This window comes from Scyliorhinus torazame, chromosome 12 (assembly GCF_047496885.1).
Source record: "Scyliorhinus torazame isolate Kashiwa2021f chromosome 12, sScyTor2.1, whole genome shotgun sequence".
NCBI classification, from domain to species: domain Eukaryota; kingdom Metazoa; phylum Chordata; class Chondrichthyes; order Carcharhiniformes; family Scyliorhinidae; genus Scyliorhinus; species Scyliorhinus torazame.
The window spans coordinates 83,213,172-83,241,030 of NC_092718.1; positions in this window are offsets into that span (position 1 = coordinate 83,213,172).

A 27,859-nucleotide genomic window follows, 5' to 3' on the forward strand; every position below is an offset into this window, starting at 1 on the left:
AACTGGCATTTGGCTTTAATTAACCTCATACTTTTTGATGCTTCTCGGCACTTTGATAAGCCTTTCGTCATGCTCTTCTTTTGTTGAACCCCCAAATGATGGAATTCCTTTGATGACGTGTTCCACTGCCCTATGGAAAATTTCAGATGCTAAAATAATACCAAATGGCATTCTGAGAAAACAGTATCCCCTGAGTGGAGTGTTAAAGGTGATCAGCTTTGTGCTCTCCTCATCCAACTTGAGTTGCCAAAAACCTTGCGACGCATCTTTGGGATCCATGCAGATTCTCAGGTCATTATTTCTTCACATAAACCATGGAATTCACCCAATCCGTGACAGGGCTAAATCGCTGGCTTTGAAAGCAAACCAAGGCAGGCCAGTAACACGGTTCAATTCCCGTACCAGCCTCCATGAACAGGCGCCGGAATGTGGCGACTAGGGGCTTTTCACAGTAACTTCATTTGAAGCCTACTTGTGACAATAAGCTTCTTTCATTTCATTTCATTTTATCACTCCCAGATTTGTCATCCTCTCGTGTTCATTTTTTTGGCGATCCTTGGATGGAGCTGGTACTCACCTTGGTGCATGTCTGACTGGTTGCGCATTCTCTTTCAGTTGGATCCGATAAGTGAATGGAAAAACTCAGAATCCTTTAAATATTTCTGGACACGCTTTAAGGGTTGAATCCACTGCTGTACTTTTGAATGGTTACAGCACAGTCAGCACTGTAGACTCATTTTACCAATTCAAGTGCTTCAAATGCTTCCACTTCCAGTAGTGATTCACGCTCAGCATCTACAATGGAAAACTTCACTTTTTGCATTGTATTCTTTACACTAACATCTAGTTTGCATACTCCGAGAGTGTTAATTCTTTTGCCGTTGTAATCTTTCAAAAGTACCGTTTTATTTAAGATGTGCGATTTAACTTTCATTTCTCGCATATTCGATAAGCTTATAAGATTAGCTCTTGCAGGGCAGCACGGTGGCGCAGTGGGTTAGCCCTGCTGCCTCGCAACGCCAAGGTCCCAGGTTCGATCCCGGCTCTGGGTCATTGTCCATGTGCAGTTTGCATATTCTCTCCGTGTTTGTGTGGATTTCGCCCCCCACAACCCAAATATGTGCAGGGTTGGTGGATTGGCCACACTAAATTGCCCCTTAATTGGAAAAAATGATTTGGATACTCTAAATTTAAAAAAAAAGATTAGCTCTTGCTCCCGTGTCGAGTTTAAAATTGATTAATGTTTTATTCATCATTAGAGGAATTGTCCAGTTATCTTTATCAACAATTGTTCGAAGACTTTCTGCTTGCATCCCGTTATGATGTTTATCTTCACTAGATATAACATCAGTAAAAAATGTGTCCTCGAGATTTATCTCTTCAACCACGTTGATTAATGTTTGTATTTCTGATTTTTTATTTGAAAAACATTGGGCGGGATTCTCCGACCCCCCGTCGGGTCGGGGAATCGCCGGGGGGGGTGGCGTGAATCCCGCCACGCCGTTCCGGCGGCGTTTTTTTGCCGGAGGCGGGGATCATGTCGCACCGGTCGGGGGCCGTTGGCAGTGGTCCCCCCGGTGGTTCTCCGGGCCCCGATGGGCCGAGCGGCTGCCCGTTTTCGGCCGGTCCCGCCGGCGTGAAATACACAAGGTCCATTCCGGCGGGACCTGGCTCTGAGGGCGGCCTGCGGCGTCCTCGGGGGGGGGGGGTCGCGGGGGGATCTGACTCCGGGGGGGCCCCCATGGTGGCCTGGCCCGCGATCGGGGCCCACGAATCTGCGGGCGTGCCTGTGCCGTGGGGACACTCTTTCCCTCTGTGCTGGCCTCTGTAAAGCTCCGCCATGGCCGGCGCAGAGAAGAAACGCCCTGCGCATACGCAGGGATCACGCCAGCGGTTCTGTGCATGCGCCAGGACATGCTGGTGCTCCTGCACATGCGCCAACTCGTGCCGGTCGGCGAAGGCCCTTCGGCGCCGTTTGGCGCGGTGCCAACCACTCCAGCGCCGGCCTAGCCCCCGGAAGTGCGGGGGATTCTGCAACTTCTGGGCGGCCCGACGCCGGAGTGGTTCACGCCGCTCTTTGGCGCCGGTACGGGCCGCCGGCTGGTTGGGGGAGAATCCTGCACATTGTTTTGCAAAATGATTCTTGCCTTTGCATTTATAACACACTTTTCCGAATGCAGGACATTGCCTTTGCAAATGCTTGTTGCCGCACCATTTGCACAAAATGGTGGTATCGGGTGATCGTTTAAAACGGCCACCACTGTTTGGACCACGTTTGCCTTAAGGTGTGTCACAACATTAATACCGTTGGTTGCATCTCCGATCTTCATGCCAAAAGTCTTTAGGTTTAGGGTGCTAATCTGCTGCGCAGCTAGTTCACTGGCATGGCAGATTTTAATGGCACCGTCGAGCTAGAGTTCATTCTCTCTCCACAATCTCTCCCGGACCTTGTCATTGCTAATCTGATTTCTGATCATTGATGTTTGCAAGGTTGTAAAGTTACATATCTGAGCCTTTAACCTCAAGTCTGTTAAGAAGCTGTCGAATCATTTGCCTCCCTGTTGTGCACCCACGTGTTCAAACGTTTCATTCTTTTTGGGTGTACAGTGTCGATCGTATTTTTTAACGACTTTGCCAAAGTTATTTCTATCAGTTTCGTTATCGAATGTGAAGGTGTTAAAGATTTCTATCGCCTGTAGACTTGCTACGGTGAGCAGCAACGCTATTCTCAGTTCATCAGGCTGTGCCTGAAGACCGACAGCTGCTACGTAGAGTGGGAATTGTTGTTTAAAAGTGTTCCAATTCGCATCTACATTACCAGTGACTCGAAGCTGGTGTGGTGTCTTCAGATCTTCCATCATTGACTTCGATGACTAGTAGTACATTGAATTATATCTTGTCAGTACTCATAGAATCATAGAATTTACAGTGCAGAAGGAGGCCATTCCGCCCATCGAGTCTGCATCGGCCCTTGGAAAGAGCACCCCAATTAAGCCCACTCCTCCACCCTATCCCCATAACCCAGTAACCCCACCTTACCTTTTTGGACACTAAAGACAATTTATCATGGCCAATCCACCGACCCTGCACATCTTTGGACTGTGGGAGGAAACCGGAGCACCCGGAAGAAACCCACGCACACACGGGGAGAACGTGCGGACTCTGCACAAATAGTGACCCAAGCCGGGAATGGAACCTGGGACCCTGGAGCTGCAAAGCAACTGTGCTAACCACTGTGTTACCATGCTGCCCTTCGTGGATAGTAGAAATATTCTTTATTTTTCTTTGTTATCTTGGTCTCTGGTCTTCTTATACCTTCAGAACCAATCCTGGTGCCATGCTACGTTCTGGTGTTTGGCCAGATGGAATTAGTGCACTAGACGACATCTAGTTCATGACTAGTTAAATGTTTATTGTTAAACAATAACATTGGCCAGAGAACAATAAGAAAACTATCAAAATCTACTAACTATAAATTATCTAAGACCTACTGTAGCCATCTGGGATGGCCACTTTCAGCATATAAAATGGACACTCACAAAGCATTCAGGGAAAAATGGACAATGCAAAGTAACAAGCAGGCACAGAGCCTGAATGTGTATTTAGAAGACAGACTGCAGACAGAACCGAAACTCTTGGCCGATTTGCAGATTGCTGGCCCATCTTCGATAAACAAAAGACTAGTGCTCAGGTAGCCGATACCGTCCCAGATATTCCGACGCCACTACCTCAGCATGAAGATACAAACAAAGCAAGGCCAATGGTCACTTAGGACATGCCCAGCCATCAAGGCACCCACCCCTTTATTGGCTCAGATCGATGGCGGTGATCGAGAAGCTGCCCAATTGATTGGTCCATGTTTAAGGCCTGCCTAAAAGCGCGCGAAATCCCCCCGAGTATAAGAAGGAACCCCGCCATGTGTTCGCTCTCTTGGATTCGGCTCTCAACTGGAGAGACCCCTCCACCTGCACCACCAGAAGCAAGTTCAAGTTCAACGCTCGCTACCAGATGGACAACCATCCTACACTCCTGCTACCTCTTCGAACCCAACAGCCTCAGATCTGAACAACGGCCACTGTTCCTCTGACCTAAGCGGGTACCCAAAGTTAAGTATAAGTGTTAGTGATAGTCATAGTTTAGCCTGTAGTATTATTGTGCATGAGTAAAACCATACTGTGTGTAAATAAAGAACCATTGAATTTGAACGAACTAACTGGTGTATTGGTTCTTTGATCGATATTCGGTTGAACCTTGTGGCAGTATCCAGAGATACCTGGCGACTCTGAAGAGCATATTCATAATTAAGATTAAAAAAGGTGACCTTATTAACCGCCATATTTATAGCCCCTAAAAGATAGCAACATTACTGATGACTCTGGTGGGATTCGACCTAGAAGTGACTTTGTCACTCCAAGAGAACCCAACTTTGAATTAGAAACTCAATTGGAAAAAGTAAAAACCACAAGCATAAGACCAGTATCGATCAAACCTCCAAGATTCGGAAGTGTGTAATTTGCATGCGTACTAACAAAGGATATAAGGTAAGCTCGATAGATTTTGTTCCTGAAAACTGTCGGGAATTTTGTAGACTGGAAAATAGCTTAAGCCGTACCCATGTTTGCATCACCGCTTTATTCCCCCCTGTTCCAAATTTACGGTAGAAACCCAGAGATTATAGTCGGGATGGCAATGAAGGCAATGGAACGCCTAATGCATCCACAAGAGCTCGCAGCGACCAATAGAGCAGAGCAGTGTCCCATATGGGAAGAAGAGATTAGAAAGTATCTAAAAGGGAAAGGATGGCCCCTTTGGAACGAATTTTGCGCAAATGAGGAAACAGGTCCCGAGAGTAGAGGACAGACTTGGTGGGATAACCTGACCGAGATTCATGAGAAAAACTTAGGAAAAGTTTGTAATGGCAATCGTGTCCTGCTTGGCACAATTGCGAGGCACAGAGGAGGTCGTGAGGACGCTGCGCAGAGAGATTCGAGACAGAGAGAAGAAAAGTGAGGAAGACGTCACCGAATGCGAGAAAGTTAATAAGCAACTCAGAGAGCAGTTAGCAGCGAAGTACAAGGAGATGGCTGATGTCAAACGGTCACACCAGTCTTGTCTTGCTCACCTAAGCAGCTTTCAGTCCCAGTACAATAAGGCCTACCAAGACACGCAACACGCGGTATTGGTAAGAGAAGAGACAGAACTTCAAGTCGAATAATTAAAGATGCAATGTAAGGATTTAAAGGCAGCCCTACGATCACTCCACAGTTCCACGACGGAACAAAGGCAGAGTTCGGTAGACCACGCCAAATGCCGAAAGTAAATTCCGGCCTGCAATACCTGCTCTCAGTACAAAATGGTTTCCAAGATACATTTGGACCCCAGCTAGATCAGGAAAAATGGCCCCAATTGGCAAGAGCTAAATGAAACTGCCCATCGCTATGTGCATGGAGCATGTACTCAAGATAAAACCCAGAAAAGGAAAGCACCCCCACCCCCGACTGCACAATCCCATGAACCCTGTCGCCACACAGCGCAGGGCCACAAAAGACGGAGACCCCGATTTTTTGTACACCACCCCATTAACCGTCACCCAATTAAGGGACGCGTGTGACAAAATCAAACCGTTCCAACCCACATCGGATCCGCACCATTATTTTGCGAGAGTTAAGCAACAGACGACCATGTACGGCCTGGACGAAAGAGAGCAAGTTATGCTCACAGTTTTGAGCCTCGACCCCTCAGTCGTGGCAGCCCTTCCCGACCCACAAAATGTAAGAGGAGGCACCCTCCAAGAAATGCATGCAGCGATCCTAGATGCGATCGGCGACAATAAGAGAGATCCCATAGAAGGACTCAACAAATGCAGACAGAAAAGGACCGAGCACCCAACAGCGTTTGCTGGACGCCTTTGGACCCACTTTACAGCAGTATTTGGAGAGTTAGTCCACGCCCATTTGACACCAGAAAATATGGCCAAATGGTCTCCCACGCGACCGAAGCAGGACAGAGAGCTTGCGCCAATTATGACCCCTCAGATGACACACATAATGAGAAATGGGTATTAAAGAGATTATCCCGAGCTTGGGAACAGTCCCTTCAGGGAAGGTCAAGGACAAGGAAAAGTAGAAGAAGAGCAGGCAGATGCTAACATGCATCCAGTCAGGACACATCAAAACCCCGCATGGGTAAACGAGGGAAGAAACAGCCCACAGCAGCCTAAATCACAAGAATTCTATACTCGTGGACAGTTAGGACATTACGCCCGAGAATGCAATGCCCCCCAGAAACAGCAGCGAAACCCGCAGGCACATGTCCCAAATAAGAACAAAGCCAAGCCCATTCAAGCGCCCGTTCCAAGAATGCGGACATGAACGGCACCGATTGACGGTGTTCGGACTCCCCAACTTGGAACTGTGACATCCTTTGGGATAAGTCCGGAAGACCGGCACAGTCCGGGGACACCCAGTAGAATTTTGTTGGGACACAGGCGGGTCCCGTACCACGTTAAATCCCTCCACAATGTTCCAACGGGATACATGGCCCACCACAGACACCATTACCCTTAGCGGCTTCACAGGACACTTACAGCAGGGACACATTACGGCCCCTGTGGCTATTCAGTTAGGCAACATTAAGACAAAACACCCCATTGTTCTAGTAGATCTACCCCAGACAGCCGAACACATTTTGGGGATAGATTTTATGAGCTCCCACAATCTTTCGTTCAACCCCGTCAATAGATGTGTGTGGAGAATGGCAAAGGGAGCACGAGCCCTCGCCACGCTCACAGTTGGAGACTACGCACACAGGATTAGCGCAGTAGGAGAATTCTGGTTTGATCCACGAACCATTAGTCAAGACAAAGAAGTTAGAGATGTTTTATAGAAACACAAAGCATCTTTTGCCCAGCACAAGCACGACTGCGGCAAGATCGCAGGTTTAGTTAACATTACAGGTCCTGATCCTAAATCACAGAAACAGTACGGTTTCCCCCAACAAGCAGTGGGAGAAATTTCAAAAGTCATCCAAAGTTTACTTGACCAAGGCGTACTTTGTTCAGTAGCCTCAACTAACAATGCCCCAATTTGGCCCGTAAGGAAACCCGATGGCTCATGGCGACTGACCATCGATTATAGGGAACTAAACAAAGTGACCCCATTAGCAGCCCCCACCATGGCCATGAGTCCCGAGACAATGTTAAAACAAAGACAAAGTCGAAATTTTCACAGTTTTGGACATCAGCAATGGCTTTTGGTCCATTCCATTGGATAAAGGGTGCCAATACAAATTTGCTTTCACCTTCCAGGGACAGCAATACACGTGGACGTGCCTACCACAAGACTTCCACAACTCCCCCTCCATTTTCCACAGACTATTGGCAAATGAATTAGCTAAATTTTCCCAACCCGAATGCCTCGTTCAGTATGTAGACAACTTACTCCTACAGACGGACACTAAGGGAGAGCACATTTCGCTTCTCACCGAATTATTAGGACTCCTTCACGGAATCGGATGTAAAGTTAACCCCAAAAAGGCCCAGATTCTCCAGGAAAAGGTCATTTATTTAGGCACAGTAATCACCCATGGCAAACGCGAGATCGAGGAGAAACGCATTAACTCCATTGTTAAATTACCCTTGCCCCATAATGTCACAGCCCTCCGGCCATTTCTAGGACTGGTTGGCTACTGCAGGAACCACATAGACGGTTTTGCCACAAAGGCAGTCCCTCTTTCCGAACTCCTAAAAAAGCAATCTCCATGGAAATGACTTCCACAGCACACGGATGCTGTGGATGCATTGAAACGTGCCCTGAGCACAGCTCCCGCTTTACAGGTACCAGACGCACTCTCCCCATACGCAATAGAGGTAGCATCCACCAACTGAACCCTTTCGGCCATGCTCCTTCAGGAAAGACACGATCGTTTAGGCCCCGTAGCCTACGCCTCATGAGTTCTTGATCCGGTAGAGCAAGGATTTTCTGCCTGCGAAAGGCACTTGCTCGCAGTTTTTTCGGCTGTGCAGTACTTTGCGTACATAACAGGACTCAACCCCATAACCATTTTGACAGAGCTCACCCCAACCCAACTTCTACTAGACGGTAGACTAAAGGACGGCACAGTCAGCCAAATTTGCGCAGCACGATGGACCCTACTCCTACAGGGACGGGACATTACGGTTAAAAGGACTAAGACACGCATGTTTTTAGCAGACAATTTACAGTACGCAGGCACCCCACATGAGTGTGATATCATTACCACCAAGCACAGCTCCCCCGAAACCATGTACTACACCCCAGAGACCCCAGCCCACAGACGCAGCTCTTAGGATTTATGTGAATGGCTCCTCCACAGTTTAAAAAAAATCACAGGTTGTGGTATTTATGTAGAGGACGCGCAGGGATGCGCGTTAGAAGAAATCTCACTGAAATTGCCTGAACATCTCGGTTCGCAGGCAGCCGAATTAGCAGCTGTAGCCTACATTGTACAGCACCCCGACTCGTTCCCGACCCCAGCCGACATATACTCCGACAGCCCATATGTCTGCAATAGCTTAACTGAGTTCCTACCCCTGTGGGAATCTAGAGGTTTTGTTTCTGCCGACGGAAAACCCCGATCCTCAGCCCCATTAGTCCAGCATATCCTCAAGATAGCTAAAAGCCCTAAATACGGTATCGCTAAGGTTCGCAACCGCCATCGTTCTTCCCCCCCTGGTAACGATAATGTCAATTTCATGACAACCATAGACACCAAGGGATAGATTCAACCCTTACCCACCTCAGACCTCTCTGCTGGTGGCCTGATTTACAATCCAATGTGACTCATTACATTGAGAATTGTTTGATTTGCGCCCAGAACAATCCAGACAGGTATGCGAAGAAAGGTCAACTCAGTCACACCCGCCCTGTTAATGGCCCCTGGATGAATCTACAGATAGATTATATAGGTCCCTACCCCTCTGCAAAAATGGTTTTAAATATGTGTTGGTAATGATCGACAGCTTCACGAAATGGGTGGAAGCTTTTCCATTGAGGACTAACACGGTTAAAACGACAGCCAAGATTCTAACACAACAAATTTTCACAAGATGGGGACTCCCCCGTAGTATCGAGTCAGACTAAGGCTCACACTTCACAGGACGCGTCATGAAAAATGTCCTCACAATTTTCAGCAGACGACAAATATTTCATACAGCCTATCAACCCTAATCCAGCGGGATTGTAGAACGTATGAATCGAACCCTCAAAGCAACCCTTAGAATAATGGTGCAGCAGCACAATACAACATGGGACACAGTTCTCCCATTTGCACTCATGTTCATTAGGAACACGGTATCACCTTCGACAGGATACACCCCCCACACCTCATGACCAGACGACCCATGAAGGGAACAGAATATTTATTAGGGCTTGATTTGGCCAGCCCCACAGTCACCGCTCTCACCCATGAGAAAGCAGTACAACAAATCCTGGAAAACGTTAAAGCAGCCCAGCTCGCCCCAGCTGTTAGGCTCGGCACACGGAAACAACAGAGTAAAGCATGTTTTGATAAAACGGGATACCCAACATAATTTTCAGGAGGACAGCAAGTCATACTCTCCCTGTACAACCCCAGTTCATTTCTTTCCCCCAAATTCGCAGGACCCTACTCAATTTCAGACAAAGTCAGCCCCTCCGTTTATCAGATCACTTATCCTCATGGCAAGTCAGGATGGTTTCACATAAACCAGCTTAAGGCTTACGGCACACAGTGCAACCACTCCCACCACATCTCACTCGCAGCAGCAGACGACCACGCCCCGCCCATGAACGACCTATTCCTACCTTCCCCCAACCAGTCCAGCCCATCCACGGACACCACTTCGACTCCACCCCCAGACACACGACTCCGCCTCTCCCTTCATTCGACCAGCACCAACAGCGACAGCACTGATACGTTAGACCTCATGGAACCACCACACGATTTGAATTCTGCACCAGGCCCCACTCCCAGCGACTCCGGACATGATATGTTTGACGCCTACGAGACCACTTACATAAAAGCCCCTGAACCGGGCCCACCGCCCGATGACGATGGATTGCCCCCTACCGCCTCCACCCTAGACACTGAGCATTGGCACCGCGACAATTCCTACCGACTCATCCGTAACGATGAGATGGACCCCACATCGGCCCAGGCCGCCTTGGCGCAGCTACTCCAGTTACGAGTGTGGCAACCGGGAGAAGTTGATGAGTCAGAGTCTGACTCCCACCAGGCTAACCCCTTTGCGACTCTTTTTACAGTAGAACAATGATGTGCCCAGATGATGAGAAAAAGGAACCGATTGACATTTACGGTGTCCTTCTTTCTGATGGAGCCTGCCCGCTTTCTTGTTTCAGCTTGGTTTTTTTTTAAATGTTGAATGTTTGTGTGTTGTTCGACTCACGATACAGTTTATTCATGGCCCCACGCCAACTCTTGATGCAGTCATAACTGGTCTTTTAATGCCATACGGCAGTTAAAGGGACAAGTTTGTCGGCAGACACCAGTTGATACAATCATAACTACTCTTCTGATTCGACGGCAATCATAAGAACCAATTTATCCCCGGTGAATTCAAATTCTTTCCATTCTTGTCCGGTCACCCAGGCAGTGGAGTAACGGCACTGATCCCCGACCTGCCTGAGGACCCCCATCTGGTCAGCTAGGCTCGTGTAGTGCACCTATGGCACTGGTCACCGCCCTACCCGGGGATTCCACCCATTCTTGCCCCGCCGCGGTCCATACGCACCCCATTCGGAGCTTTTATTTCAAAACTCTTTTACTGTTTCTTAGTCTGTGGTTTAAAGAATGCTCTTTGCCACAAGTTTTGTTTGCTTTCCGGCGACACTTAGGTCGCTATCCCCACATGCTATTTACATGTTCAAACACTTGGGTGAAACGATTTGCTGCTGGACGGTGAAATTGTCCGCCCACTCAGCGCATCGACCACACAGGCTGCAAGACTGTTCGCACTGTGACAGTATTTTCTTTTTCGGATGTCTAGTCCCCAAAAATATTTGGTTTAAAAAAAAATGAGGGAGTCACATATGATGACAATTCTAATGGGCAATTGATGATAAAAGGAGAGACAAACAGACATACAGACATACATACGAGATATTAAACAAGGTAATAACAGATATTATGCTTGTGTCCACAGGAAATCCAAAACACCAGAAGGCAGAGGAAGACCAAGAGAAAAATGAAGACGGACATAATGACCTACATTTGGATCATCGTGGGATCACTACAGTTGCGCGCGGAAGCGACCCCCCTGACCCACACCACACAGGACGTGAATGTATCCCATCACTGCCATACACCACACCCAGAGACAGCCACTGACACACCAACCTGGTGTGACAACCTGCTAAAATGGTATTCCCTTTCATACATCGTAGAAGCACTGTTAGTCATAGCAATACTCTGCAGTGTCATCCAGATACTGAGACTTCGGAAATGGCGAAGGAAAGCCTCTCTGGTATATACACTCAGACCCCCTATTTTCGGAATCCAGCAAACCCCCACTCTCTCTAAATAAATAAAGTGCATTGATTACTTTTTTGATTTGTTCTAATAAAAGAAAGGGTTTGAATTTTCTGTACTTGACCGCCAAGATACAGAGAAATGTAACGCCATTTTATACTGTTTGTAAATTCTTTTTATTGGCTAAACAGCCGGAATATAGTTTAGAGGAAGATAGTTAGAGGTTCCCGTGTTTGAAGAAAGAAATGTAATGCATGCTTGAATGTTATAGTGCCCCTTAGGATTTTATAATGATATGATGTAAATAATAGTAATTTAGGTAAATGTTCGAATCCATAGGACAGAGTAGGATAGAACCTGCCCTTGATTGCGGGTGCTCGACTTATGCAGAGAACAAAGAACATTCAGTAATGTGATCCTTCACGCTTCGCGTTGAGGATCATAAGGAGGGTGTGTAGCCATCTGGGATGGCCACTTTCAGCATATAAAATGGACACTCACAGAGCATTCAGGGAAAAATGGACAATGCAAAGTAACAAGCAGGCACAGAGCCGGAATGTGTATTTAGAAGACAGACTGCAGACAGAACCGAAACTCTTGGCCGATTTGCAGATTGCTGGCCCATCTTCGATAAACAAAAGACTAGTGCTCAGGTAGCCGATACCGTCCCAGACATTCCGACGCCACTACCTCAGCATGAAGATACAAACAAAGCAAGGCCAACGGCCACTTAGGACACGCCCAGCCATCAAGGCACCCGCCCCTTTATTGGCTCAGATCGATGGTGGTGATCAAGAAGCTGCCCAATTGATTGGGACAAAGTTAAAGGCCCACCTAAAAGCACGCAAAGCCCCCCCCCCCCCCCCGAGTATAAGAAGGAACCCCGCCATGTGTTCGCTCTCTTGGATTCGGCTCTCAACTCGAGAGACCCCTCCACCTGCACCACCAGAAGCAAGTTCAAGTTCAACGCTCGCTACCAGACGGACGACCATAGCTACACTCCTGCTACCTCTTCGAACTCAACAGCACCCCCCCGGGGCCAGATCGCTCCGCGCCCCCCCAGGACCCCAGAGTCCGCCTGCGCCGCCTTGTCCCGCCGATAAGAGAGGTGGTTTGATTCTCGCCGGCGGGACAGGCATTCCAGCAGCGGGACTTCGGCCCATTGCGGGCCCCCCCCGGCGATTCTCCGGCCCTCAATGGGCCGAAGTCCCGCTGCTAGAATGCCTGTCCCGCCGGCGAGAATCAAACCACCTCTCTTATCGGCGGGACAAGGCGGCGCAGGCGGACTCTGGGGTCCTGGGGAGGGCGCGGAGCGATCTGGCCCCGGGGGAGTGCCCCCACGGTGGCCTGGCCCGCGATCGGGGCCCACCGATCCACGGGCGGGCCTGTGCCGTGGAGGCACTCTTTTCCTTCCACCTTCGCCATGGTCTCCACTATGGCGGAGGCGGAAGAGACCCCCTCCACTGCGAATGCACGGGGAAGCCGTGAGCAGCCGCTGACGCTCCCGACAATGCGCCGCACGGCAAAGTCATTTCCGCGCCAGCTGGCGGGGCACCAAGGGCCTTTCCCGCCAGCTGGCGGGGCGGAAATCAGTCCGGCACGGGCCTAGCCCCTCAAGGTGAGGGCTCGGCCCTCCAAGGTGTGGAGAATTCCGCACCTTCGGGGCGGCGCAACGCCGGACTGATTCGCGCCGTTTTTGGCGCCGGTCAGTGGACATCATGCCGATTGCGGAGAATCCCGCCCCTGGTGCCTGTCAGTCAATGGAGCAGTCAAGGGTTAAAGAGCTCAGAAACGTTCTACAAATTATTGATTAGTTCACTCATGTTGGGACTCAGGGGCCTGTGAGGCTTGGATTGACCTTGCACTCGCCCAGGGTGTCGTAACGCGATATAAAATCTTGGTTAGGCCACAGCTAGAGTATTGAGTATTCCAGTGACAGCACTGGAAAGGGTGCAGAGAAGGTTTACCAGGATGTTGCCTGGGCTGGAGAGTGTAGATATGAAGAGAGATTGGATAGACTGGGGTTGTTTCTCTTGGAGCAGAGGAGACTGAGGGGGGACAAGATTGAGCTGTATAAAATTATGGGGGTCACAGATAGAGTGGAGAGGAAGAAACTTTTCCCTTTGGTGGAGGGACAAATAACCAGGAGGCATAGATTGGTGGTTGTTTTTGACCAATGCAGATGTGATGGTCGAAGGGCCTTTTCTGTACTTTCGACTTATATGACCATAAACTTCACTATCTCTGTGAACTCTTCCAACCCCTACAGCCCTCCCTATCTCTGTAACTTCCTAAAGCTTCAAAAACCCTCCCATCTCTGTAACCAGCCCCTACAACCCTCCCTATCTCTGCAATTTCCTGCAGCCCCGACAAACCTCCCTATTGATGTTACCTCCTCCAGCCCCTACAGCCCTCCCCATTTCTGTAACCTCCTCCAGCACCCACAACCCTCCCGATCTATGTAACCTCCTCCAGCCCTACAACCCTCCCCATCTGTGTAACTACCTCCAGCACCTACAACCCTCCCTATCTCTATAATTTCCTCTAGTCCCTACAACCTCTATCTCTATAACCTCCTGCAGCCCCCAAAACCATCCGAGATTTCTTTGCTCCTCCGGTTCCAGCCACTATATTGCCCTCTCTCGCTCTTCCTTTTCATTTAAGAAGCTCCGTAAAAGGGGGCAGCACGGTGGCACAGTGGTTAGCACTCCTGCCTCACGGCGCTGAGGTTCCAGGTTCGATCCCGGCTCTGGGTCACTCTCCGTGTGGAGTTTGCACATTCTCCCGTGTTTGCGTGGGTTTCGCCCCCACAACCCAAAGATGTGCAGGGTAGGTGGATTGGCCACGCTAAATTTCCCCTGAATAGGAAAAAATGAATTGGGTACTCTAAATTTATACTAAAAAAATGAAGCTCCTTAAAAAACAACCTCTCTGATGGGGTTTTTCAGGCACCTGTCCAGAATATCGACTACGGGTCAGAGTTGCATCTCATTGATGCTGGAATAGAGAGAGATGAGAAGACCTGGCCTCCATGCCCAGGAGTGAGCTATGATCGAGGCATTCGGAGAGAATCAGCATATCACACTGATCAGAGGAAACAATTTCTTCAGCGCATTCTTGCAACAGATAATTTAACAGCTTGATCCCAGCAGGCTGTGACGTGTGGTTCTGTGGTTTAAAGATTATATCTCAGCTCTGAAATAGAAACGCATGTCCCTTCCACCACAACCAAGGGTGTTAATTTCCACAAATATGTGTGAGGCTCGCAGAGTCAATACTCAGGGAGCACTGCACTGTCAGAAGGTCAGTACTGAGGGAGTGCTGCACTGTCAGAAGGTCAGTACTGAGGGAGTGCTGCACTGTCAGAGGGTTAGTACTGAGGGAGCACTGCACTGTCAGAAGGTCAGTACTGAGGGAGCACTGCACTGTCAGAGGGTCAGTACTGAGCGTAGGTCAGTCATGAGAGAGTACTGCCTGTTGAAAGGTCAGTACTGAGGGAGTGCTGCACTGTCAGAAGGTCAGTACTGAGGGAGTGCTGCACTGTCAGAGGGTTAGTACTGAGGGAGCACTGCACTGTCAGAGAGGGTCAGTACTGAGCGTAGGTCAGTCATGAGAGAGTACTGCCTGTTGAAAGGTCAGTACTGAGGGAGCGCTGCATTGACAGAGGGTCAGGACTGAGGGAATGCTGCACTGTCAGGGGGCCAGTACTGAGGGAGTGTTGCACTGTCATAGGGTCAGTACTGAGGGAGTGCGGCACTGTGAGAGGGTCAGTATTGTGCGAGTGCTGCAAGGTCGGAAGCTCAGTTCTGAGGGAGTGCTGCACTGTCGGAAGGTCAGTACTGAGGGAGTGCTGCACTGTCAGAGGATTAGTACTGAGGAAATGCTGCAATGTTAGAGGGTCAGTACTGAGGGAGTGCTGCACTCTCAGAGGGTCAGTACTGAGGGAGTGCTGCACTGTCAGAGGGTTAGTACTGAGGGAGTGCTGCACTGTCAGAGGGTCAGTACTGAGGGAGTGCTGCACTGTCAGAGGGTTAGTACTGAGGGAGTGCTGCACTGTCAGAGGGTATGTACTGAGGGAGTGTTGCACTGTCAGAGGATCAGTACTGAGGGAGTGCTGCACTGTCAGAGGGTCAGTACTGAGGGAGTGCTGCACTGTCAGAGGATCAGTACTGAGGGAGTGCTGCACTGTCAGAGGGTCAGTACTGAGGGAGTGCTGCACTGTCAGAGAGTCAGTACTGAGGGAGTGGTGCACTGTCAGTGGGTCAGCACTGAGGGAGTGCTGCACTGTCAGAGAGTCAGTGCTGAGGGAGTGCTGCACTGTCAAAGAGTCAGTACTGAGGGTGTGCTGCACTGTCAGAGGGTCAGTACTGAGGGAGTGCTGCACTGTCAGAGGGTCAGTACTGAGGGAGTGCTGCACTGTCAGAGGGTCAGTACTGAGGGAGTGCTGCACTGTCAGACGGTCAGTGCTGCGGGAGTGCTGCTCTTTTAGAGGGTCAGTGCTGAGGGAGTGCTGCACTGTCAGAGGGTCAGTACTGAGGGAGTGCTGCACTGTCAGAGGGTCAGTACTGAGGGAGTGCTGCACTGTCAGAGGGTCAGTACTGAGGGAGTGCTGCACTGTCAGAGGGTCAGTACTGAGGGAGTGCTGCACTGTCAGAGGGTCAGTACTGAGGGAGTGCTGCACTGTCAGACGGTCAGTGCTGCGGGAGTGCTGCTCTTTTAGAGGGTCAGTGCTGAGGGAGTGCTGCTCTATTGGACAGTCAGTCCTGAATGAGCGCTGCACTGTTCGATTTGGTATTGAGAGAGTCAAAGCATCACAGGAAACGTTGGAGGCTCATTCAGCGCTCTCCAGTCTATAACAGAGGAATAGAGAGTGGTCATTCAGCCTTTCCATCCCATCCATTTGATCCATGCTGATCTGTCTTAGCTTCATCTCCCCACCTTGATTCTGTAACTCCTAACCCCCTTATGTAGCCAAGTAACTCCCCATCCCGGTTGAATTAATCTCTTTAATGCTCCAGGCTGTCAGCACACTGTCCAACATACTTACACCCTGCTCTTCGATTCCACAGTTGCATCAAAAATACAGATCAGCTACCTCGAGACCAATGAAAGGCCACTGTGCCCTTGCTGAGAAGGAGAGAGAGAGACAGAGAGTGGGAGACAGAGGCAGAGAGAGAGTGAGAAAGACAGAGAGTGAGAGACAGAGGCAGAGAGAGAGAGAGAGAGACAGACAGACAGAAAGACAGAGAGTGAGAGAGAGACAGAAAGACAGAGAAACAAAAAGCGAGAGAGATACAGTGAGGGAGACAAAGAGAGTGAAAGAGAGAGATCACCCGAAAGGCAGAACTCTGAACCTATCTTACTCGAGCTTCTGTGTCTGACATCCTACATCTTGAATGAGCATCTTCCTCGAGCATGTTACACAGGAGTAGGAGGATTTACAATCTGCGCCCTTGGGACTTCTCTCCCTATGTTCACGGCACAAGTTCCTCACATGTTGGCAGCTCTCCCTTTTCTCAAAGACACAGAGTTGCAGTATTGTTAAGGCGTCTCTGTGCTGGGCTTTTTGAAGGATATATTCACCTCGTCCCACTCCCTCCTCTGCCTTTTCCCTGTTGTAGTGATATTATGATTGTGTTGTAATTCATCGACTGACCACAAATGTTAGAGTCAGGTAATCTCAGACTGGCTAGGGAGCTGGGAGAGAGGTTGCTTGTGCATACTATTCATACTGTTATTCATCTGTTCTTTGTATATATTTGACTCACAGTTAATGTGAATAAATTGTTTCTAGCTTTAGCTCCAAGTGTTCTTGTAATGTAAATCAGGCTATCCACCAAGAACATTATATGGTACTAGGTCTGGATGGTATTAAATACTGAGAAGAAAACTGTCAAATCATCGAGTGAAGCCTGCCACGAAGTCCACATAGATTTGAAGATTTTGCAGACTGCAAGAATGAACTACATGGAGTCGTTGAAGCCACCAGTGAGTCTCAGATTTCATGATAATGTGGACAACAACTGGCGTGTGTTTAAACAACAATTTAATCTGTTTCTTACTGCCGTAAATTTAGGAGATCAGTCAGATTTGCGTAAGGTAGCGATGCTCCGAACAGCAGCAGGGCCTGAAGCAATTGCTGTGATTAATACGTTTAAATACGCAAACGATGAAGATAGTAAAACTTTTAACAAAGTAATTCAAAGATTAGATGAACATTGCACCCCCAGAAAGAATGACATTTATGAGCGTTATGTGTTTAAATCACATTTTCAGAAGACAGAAGAGTCCAGAGATCATTTCATCGCTGATTTAAAGTTAAAAGCTAAAACCTGTAATTTTTCTGCGGTGGACTCTTTCATGATACGGAACCAGATTGTGTTTGGTGTGAATGAAAATAAGCTGAGGGAACAGCGGCTGAGGGAATCGGAGCTGACTTTGGAACAAACAGTTAAGATTTGTCAGGCTCATGAGCTGGCAGCCCAGCATTCTAAATTGTTTCTCAGGAATGACAGCGTCTTCTTGGAGGAAAGCACTCCGGTTGCCGCCCTTTTTCCAAAAAGGCGGGAAACTTCCAAAAAAAGGAGGAAAAGTTCCTGCATCTCCTCGTACAACAAGAAACAGGTTAAAGATCAGGACGAAGTATTTCTGTGTAAAAGATGTGGTCAAAGGCACAAATTAAGGCAGTGTCCAGCGTTTGGCAAGTTTTGTTCCAGACGCACAGGAAAAAAAATCACTTTGCTCAGAATTGTTACTCTAAGCTCAACCCCAGATCAGTCAGCACAGTGGAAAACACAGTCTCCAGTGATGAAACATCATTGTTTGTTGGAGTAATAACAGAGAATAACAATTTTTGGAGACATCAAAAAACTCTTCCACACTTAAAAAAAAAGAAAACTGATGCTCCATTTAAAATAAATGTGGTTGATGAGGACAAATGGCTGCTATCACTTGAAGTGAATGGTACAGTGGTCCAATTGAAGTTAGACACAGGTGCCAAAGCCAATTCAATCAGCATGACTGATTTAAATAATCTAAAAATTCAGCCGATTAGAAGAAATCACAAAAGATTTCTGAGAGATTATAATGGTTCAAGCATTACATTTCTTTTTTTGAAAAATATTTTATCAAAGCATTCATATATTCGCACAGCAAACATAATCACAAATCAAAACAAGCCAACAATGCTTCAAATAACAAACTCAACAAAATACCCCATCATCCCGCCCCTCCCCACTTCCCAACTCCCGGTTCAAGCATTAAATGTTCTGGTGCTTGTGACCTGAGTGTGGTGGTGAAGAACAGTTTATTCTGTCCCATTCTGTATTGTTTCCAAGGGCTGGGATTCATTATTAGGTGATCAGTCCTGTGAAGATCAGGTCTAGTGCAATTGGCATATAGCATCCACACAGGATTGGAGCAGCATTCCAATGATTTTGAGCAAATTGTCCACAATTTCCATGATGTGTTCACAGGTTTTGGTACATTACCATTCACCTACAAGATACATCTCAATGAGGATGCAAAACCTGTGATATATGCACCAAGAAGAGGACTGGCACCTTTTTGGGATCGCCTCAAAAAGGAGCTAGACAGAATGACAAAATTAAAGGTAATCAGAAAGATAGAAGAACCTACTGATTGGATAAATTCCATGGTATGTGTAAAGAAAAAGAATGGTGATATTCGTATATGTATCTAATGCGACCATCAATTCACACGAGACGGAGAGTTGAAGTGAACAGTGGTTTTAATCAGCTAGAACTGTGCCAGCCTTCTCTGTACTGAGTGCCGCCTACAGACTACAGATCTATATACCTCCTCCGAGGGGGGGGGGGGGGGGGCGGAGCCATAGACGGAACCCACAAGGGCACCAGCATAATATAATGTAATGTAATGTAATACAATGGTGGGCCATAGGTGGAGCCCACAAGGGCATCAACATAATACAATGTAATATAATGTAATACAATGGTGAATGGTCGCAGTAATACATTCACCACAGTCTCGATCCCAAAGATCTTAACGAGAATATCAAAGGAGAACATTACCAAATACGAAAGCGTGAGGAAATCACATTTGAGATGGCTGGTGCACAATTCTTTATGAAACTTGCACATCTCTGGCAGCTAAAGCGAGAGGAACAAAGTACAATGTACTGCACTTTTAATATGCCATTTGGGCGGCACGGTGGCACAGTGGTTAGCACTGCTGCATCACAGCTCCAGGTACCCGGGTTCAATTCCAGCCTTGGTCACTGTCTGTGTGGAGTTTGCACTTTCTCCCCATGTCTGCGTGGGTTTCCCCCGGGTGCTCCGGTTTCCTCCCACAGTCCAAAGATGTGCAGTTTAGGTGGATTGGCCATGATAAATTGTCCTTAGAGTCCAAAATTGCCCTTAGTGTTGGGTGGGGTTACTGGGTTATTGGGATAGGGTGGAGGTGTTGACCTTGGGTAGGGTGCTCTTTCCAAGAGCCGGTGCAGACTCGATGGGCCGAATGGCCTCCTTCTGCACTGTAAATTATATGATAATCTATGAAAAAAGTCTATGGGCTTCCAACTTTCACAGTTGAGACAGATCATCGTCCTTTGGTTAACATCACAAAGAATCTCAACCAAATGTTTCCGCGCATTCCGAGGTTGATGATGAAATTACAACGCTATGACTTCAATCTCATCTACATGCCAGGCACATATTTGTTCTTCGCAGATGCATTATCGAAAAATCTGATGCAAAATATTAGTTGTGAAATTGCTGAAGATGTAGATCTGTATGTCAATCTTATTCCCACACTAATACCAGTATCAGGTACGAAGCTGCATGAGATCTAAGAAGAGACAAGGAAGAATCAAACTCTGCAAGAGGTGATAGGAAACATCAACTCACACTGGCCCAGAGGTCAATGTATGGAGATTTACAATATAAGATCTGAACTCAGTATCATTAACGGAGTGGAAATTTGAACACTATAGTCATACCTCAATCTCTTCGCAAGGATATACTTTAGAGGATACATGGAGGACATCTCGGGATTGAGAAATGTAAACCAAGAGCTCGTGACTCTGTTTACTGGCCAGGTACAAACCACGACATTGACAGGATCATCAGTTTTTGTGACACATGCCAGACGCATCGTTGTAAGCAAACAAGAGAACCTGTGCAAATATTTGATTTACCTCCGGCACCAGGGCAGAAAGTAGCCATTGATCTCTTTCTCTTATGAAGGAAAGATTATCTAATTATCATAGACTATTTTTCAAACTATCCTGAAATGGCTCCATTGTCAAGCATAATGGCAAGCTGTGTAATACTGCATCCCAAGTCAATTTTTGCAAGACATGGAATTCCTCAAGTCGTGAGTGACAACAGTCCTTGTTTTAGCTGTAAAGTGTTGCAACACTTAGACAAAAGAATACTCAACAGAGAACATTGACAAATGGTCCATCGACAAACAGTAATTGATTACAGTGCGGAACAAGGGGCCAAACAAAGCAAACAAAGTGTGGTAGTCACCACTGATGTATATATTGTATATATAGGATGTTGATATCGGTGCTTTACGGTAAGGCCCCTGCACTAAGGGGGTAGATCCCTGCCTGATGGCTCCGCCCAGTCGGCAGAGTATAAATATGTGTGCTTCCAGTACAGCAGCCATTTCGTCAACTGCTGTAGGAGGCCACACATCTTAGTGTAATAAAGCCTCGATTACAATCCGACTCATCAATTTATTACACTGAGTTTTTCAGAAGATGGACCTCCACATCAAGCCGGATCGCCTGGAGCTGCATCCGCAAGCAGACAACGCCAAAATGGACTTTGAACATTGGCTAGCCTGTTTCGAAGCGTACATCGGGTCTGCGCCAGACGAAATTCCAGAAGCACAGAAGCTCCAGATCCTTTACACGCGGCTGAGCTCCAACGTTTTTCCACTTGTCCCGGAGGCGCCGACCTACGCAGAGGCCATGGCGCTACTGAAGGAAACCTATGCTCAGTGGACTAACACACTCTATGCCAGGCACCTCCTCGCCATGCAGCATCAACTTCCCGGTGAGTCGATGGAAGATTTCTGGCGCGCCCTGCTCCCCCTAGTTAGAGACTGTGACTGTCAGGCCGTTTCGGCCACGGAACACTCGAATTTGCTAATGAGAGATTTGTTTGTTACGGGTCTGACTACATCCGCCAGCGCCGCTTAGAGGGGGCCATGCTCGACCTCGCGGCGACCGCAAAACTAGCGCTTTCACTTACGATCGCATCACGCAACATTCAGGCCTATGCCCCCGACCGCGCGGCTGCCAACCAACCCCGGGGGGGCCCAAATGCTACTTCTGTGGGCAGTCAAAACACCCCCCACAGCGCTGCCCAGTGCGGAGCGCCCTCTGCAAGGCTGTGGCAAGAAGGGACAATTCACTGCCATGTGCCAGGCCCTCTCAATCGCCGCTATTGTCCCGGCACCCCCACGTGCAGCCAGTGGGCACCGCCATCTTCCCCTCCTAGGACTACGTGTGGCCAGTGGACGCCGCCATCTTGCTCGACTCGCAACACGCGCGGCCCGTGGGCACCGCCATCTTGTTCCTCCCAGGACCAACGGGCGCCGCCATCTTGCTTTCCCCATGACAAGTGCAGCCCGTGGATGCTGTCATCTTACCTGACACAGGACCCATGCTCGCCGGGCACCTCATCCGGCCGTTCATCGCCTGCAACCGCCAACGACCAGCCGCGTCTCGCCTCAGTCACGATTGACCAGTCTCGACCACACAACCTCGTGACTGCTTCAACTAAAGTGATGGTCAACGCGCACGAGATCTCCTGCCTGCTGGACTCCGGGAGCACTGAGAGATTCATTCACCCTGATACGGTAAGGCGCTGCTCCCCCGCGGTACACCCCGCTAACCAGAGAATCTCCCTGGCCTCCGGGTCCCACTCCGTGGCGATCTGGGGGTACTGCATCGCCACTCGTACTGTCCAGGGCGTGGAGTTCAGCAGCTTCCGCCTCTACGTCCTCCCCAACCTCAGCGCTGCCTTGCTACTCGGCCTGGACTTCCAGTGCAACCTCCAGAGCCTAACCCTGAAATTTGGCGGGCCCCTACCACCCCTTACTGTGTGCGGCCTCGCAACCCTTAAGGTCGACCCACCTTCCCAAATTTGCAAACCTAACCCCGGATTGCAAACCCGTGGCCACCAGGAGCAGACAGTACAGTGCCCAGGACAGGACTTCATCAGGCCTGAAGTCCAGCGGCTGCTTCGGGAAGGCATCATCGAGGCCAGCAACAGCCCCTGGAGAGCCCAAGTGGTAGTGGTGAAAACTGGGGAGAAACACAGAATGGTCATGGACTACAGTCTGACCATTAATCGGTACACGTAGCTCGACGCGTACCCCCTCCCATGCATATCTGATATGGTCAATCAGATTGCACAGTACCGGGTCTTCTCGGCAGTAGACCTGAAATCTGCCTACCACCAGCTCCCCATCCGCAAGGCGGACCGCCAATACACTGCGTTCGAGGCAGACGGCCGCCTTTACCACTTTCTTAGGGTTCCCTTCGACGTCTCCAACGGTTTCTCGGTCTTCCAACGGGAGATGGACCGAATGGTTGACCCGTACGGGCTGCGGACTACTTTCCCGTACCTGGACAATGTCACCATCTGCGGCCACGATCAGCAGGACCATGACGCCAACCTTGCCAAATTTCTCCACACCGCCAAACTCCTCAACCTCAGGAGAAGTGAGTGTTCAGCACAAACCGCTTAGCCATCCTCGGCTATGTGGTCCAGAACAGAGTTCTGGGGCCCAACCCCGATCTCATGCGCCCCCTCATGGAACTCCCCCTCCCCCACTGCCCCAAGGCCCTCAAACATTGCCTGGGGTTCTTTTTGTATTACGCCCAGTGGGTCCCAACCTATGCGGACAAGGCCCGCCCACTCATTCAATCCACTGTTTTTCCTCTGATGGCCGAGGCTCCCCAGGCCTTTAACCGTATCAAGGCCAACACCGCCAAGGCCGCGATGCACGCAGTCGACGAGACGCTCCCCTTCCAAGTCGAGAGCGATGCATCAGACGTCGCTCTGGCCGCCACCCTCAACCAGGCAGGCAGGCCCGTGGCATTCTTTTCCCGCACCCTCCATGCCTCCAAAATTCGGCACTCCTCCGTCGAAAAAGACGCTGAAGCTGTGCGGCATTGGAGGCATTACCTGGCCAGCAGGAGATTCACTCTTCTCACTGACCAACGGTCGGTTGCCTTCATGTTTGATAACACACAGCGAGGCAAGGTCAAAAACGATAAAATCTTGAGGTGGAGGATCGAGCTCTCCACCTACAATTACGAGATTTTGTATCGCCCCGGCAAGCTCAACGAGCACCCCGATGCCCTATCCCGAGGTACATGTGCCAGCGCACAAGTGGACCGACTGCGGACCCTGCACGACAACCTCTTTCACCCAGGGGTCATACGTTTTTACCATTTCATCAAGGCCCGCAACCTGCCCTATTCCATCGAGGAAGTCAGGGCGATCACCAGAGACTGCCAGGTCTGCGCGGAGTGCAAACCGCACTTCTACCGGCCAGACCGTGCGTGCCTGGTGAAGGCCTCCTGCCCCTTTGAACGCCTCAGCGTGGACTTCAAAGGGCCCCTCCCCTCCAACGACCGCAACACGTACTTTCACAGTGTGGTCGATGAATATTCCTGATTCCCCTTTGCCGTCCCATGCTTCGACATGACATCTGCCGCCGTCATCAAAGCCCTCAGCACCATCTTCGCTCTGTTCGGTTTCCCCGCCTGCGTCCACAGCGACCGGGGATCCTCATTCATGAGCGATGAGCTGTGCCAGTACCTGCTCAACAGGGGTATCGCCTCGAGCAGGACGACCAGCTACAACCCCAGGGGAAACGGGCAGGTGGAGAGGGAGAATGGGACGGTCTGGAGGGCCGTCCAGCTGGCCCTACGGTCCAGAAATCCCCCGGCCTTCCGCTGGCAGGAGGTCCTTCCCGACGCACTTCACTCCATTCGGTTGCTCCTGTGCACTGCGACTAACAAAACTCCCCATGAACGCCTCTTTGCCTTCCCCAGGAAGTCCACCTCCGGGGTTTCGCTCCCAACGTGGCTGGCAGCTCCAGGTCCCGTTCTCCTCCGTAGACACGTTCGACTCCACAAAGCGGACCCGTTGGTTGAGAGGGTACAGCTACTTCACGCTAACCCGCAGTACCGTCTACGTGGCGTACCCCGACGACCGCCAAGACACAGTCTCCCTCAGGGACCTGGCACCAGCTGGTTCCACACACACACACACCCCTGCCCCGGCGCCACCCTCCCCTCCCCCGGCACACCCCACCGCAGCCCCCGCTCTGGGACAATCCGTCCTCCCCTTGCTCACACCCGGGGATGAAGAGGATTTCGACACGCTCCCGGAGTCACCGAAGACCAAACCGCCGGAGTCGCCAGCAGCACTGCGGCGCTCTCAACGACAGATCAAGGCACCGGACCGCCTGAATTTGTAATATTATCTGTACTTTTAAAACACAACTTTCTGTATAGAGTTCTCCACCACCCCCGCCGGTTCATTATTTTAACAGGGGGTGAATGTGGTAGTCACCACTGATGTTTCTTGTATATATAGGATTTTGATATAGGTGCTTTACAGTAAGGCCCCTGTACTACAGGTATGGGGGTAGATCCCTGCTGGGCGGAGTATAAATATGTGTGCTCCCAGTACAGCAGCCATTTCTCCAGCTGCTGCAGGAGGCCACACATCTCAGTGTAATAAAACCTTGATTACATCCTACTCTCGTCTCTGTGTAATTAATCGAGCATCACAAAGCAAATGATGGTGATGTGCTGAGCGGACAAACATCAGGTGGCTCTCCTCCCACTCAGAACCAAAAAAGTCAATTTCGGAAGAATTTGGCCTGAAAAACCAATGAGAAATAACCCTAACGGACAAGAAGAAGCAACGGAGGAGAAGATGGCGGCGAATGGAATCTCGAGGGGCCAACGAGAGGGCAGAAATGGTGGAAAGGGCCACGACCAGCGGGTGGATGAGCCGGTGGACCCACGAGGTGAGGTGGAAGCCCTGGCCATCCAAGGGCGGGTAGGACCGGCGGCCTGAACACCGGCGCCAACACCAGCACCAGCCTCCCCCTCCCCACCAGGGGACGGGTGGACAAGCTTCATAAAAAAGGAACTGACCACCATGAGGGAGGCACTAAAAACCGAGATCCAGGTGGCGGTGAAGGTGGTGGTGACAGAAGCGATGATCTCCCTTCAACCCACAATCGATGGTCTGGGGAAGAAGGTGGAGGTGCAGGAAAGGACTATCCAGGATCAAGAGAGAGAGTCTTGTCGGACCAGAGCGACAGGATTGGAGGCAGAGGTGAAAAGGTTGGTGGCGGCCCAGGAAAGTCTGAAGCGGAAGGTCGAGGACCAGGAGAACAAGTGCTGGCAGCAGAATATTTGAATTGTAGGCCTGCCAGATGGCATTGAGGACAGAGACCCAACATATCGCCCAAATGCTGGGCAACCGAGTCGGGAGGGACAGTTTCCCCAACCCCCCAGAACTCAACAGGGCACACAGGTCGCTCGGAACGAAGCCCAACGTGGGGGAGCAGCTGAGAGCGATTATAGCGAAGTTGCACCGGTACCAGGATCAGGAAAGGATCCTGCGGTGGACCAAGCAAATGAAGGGGAGCTCATGGGAAGGACGCAGAATCCGGGTCCAACAGGACATTGGGGCAGACCTGACAAAGAAAAGGACGGAGAAAAAGAGTTGGCGACCGGATTGGCTTGGGCAGGCAGGGAGCAGGACGAGGAAACAAGACAGTGCCGCAAGCAGCCACTTTGGAGGGTCCCTAAAGAAAGGGAAACCCCAGAGTGCAGGGGTGCATCCACCTGCCGTACACACAGTTGGTGGCCATGTTGTGTGCCCCCTGATCAAAGGGAAACCCCGGAGCGCAGGAGGCCTGGCCTCATGGTGAGAACGGTGAACGTGGCCGTTTTGGACGGTCCCCCAACAAAGGGAAACCCCAGAGTGCAGGGGCGTATCCACCAGGTAAGTATGGCTGATCCCCCCACCAGGATAGTTACCTGGAATGTAAGAGGACTCAACGGTCTGTTGTAAAGATCCAGAGTCTTCACCCACTTAAGAATCCTGAAAGCCGACATAGTCTTCCTGCAGGAGACACACCTGAGGGAAAAGGACACACTCTGCAGGTAATAAAGGGCTGGGTGGGACAGACGTACCATTCATGCTACGAGATGAGGGCTAGGGGACTAGCCATACTGATCAGCAAGGGGATGAGGTTAACGGAGACCAGGACAATTACAGACCAAAGGGGACGGCACGCCATGGTCAGTGGTGTCCACGACGGGGCACCGGCAGTACTGTAAATGTGTACACACCCAACTGGGATGACACAGACTTCATAAAGAAGACCATGGCAGAAATCCCCGACATCGACACACACCGACTGATTATGGGGGGCGACTTTAACTGTGTGCAGCTGGCCGACCGATCAAACCCAGAACGGGGGAAAAGACAGGCATGGCTAGGGAACTGGGAACGTTCATGGAGCAGATGGGGGCGGTGGACCTGTGGAGGTTCCTGCACCCTGGCGCAAGGGAATTCTTGGTCTTCTCACCGGCCCACAAGGTATACACCCCAATCAACAACTTTGCAGTGGGGAAATCGGTGCTTCCAGGAATTGTAGGAGCGGTTTACTCCACAATAGTCATCTCTGACCACACTCCACATTCCATGGATGTGAGGTTGGAGATGGGCTGTGCCCAACACCCCACATGGAGGCTGAACATGGACCTCTTGGCTGACAAGGCCTTCTGCCAGGAAACATCACCGGCCATAGGTGATCATGTGACTAACAACCGGAACTCTCACCTTCCACATTCTAGGAGGCACTAAAGGCCATGATCAGGGGGCAAATTATAGTCAACAAGGCTCGCAGAGACAGTGAAGAGAGGACGGCCAGGAAACTGCTGATTGACTCCACCCTGGGGTTCGACAGATGATACTCCGACACCCTGACCCTAGAGCTTCGAGCAGAGATGAAAGAAATTCAAAATGGACTTTAGCCTGCTATCCAATAGGGAAGCAGTGCACCAACTCCACCAGGCACGGGGGGACCTTCTCCGAGCATGGCGACAAGGTTGGCCCTCTACTGGCTCACCAGCTGAGAAAGTAGGCAGCCATGAGGGAAATAGAGCAGATAAAAGGCAGCAGAGGCAGACTGGTAACGGAACCAAAAGAGGTCAACCGGGCATTCGAGACCTTCTACCGAGAGCTGTGCGCCTCCAAACTCCCCGATGGGGATGCGGGGAGGAAACAGTTCCTCGATGGACTTGACATGCCAG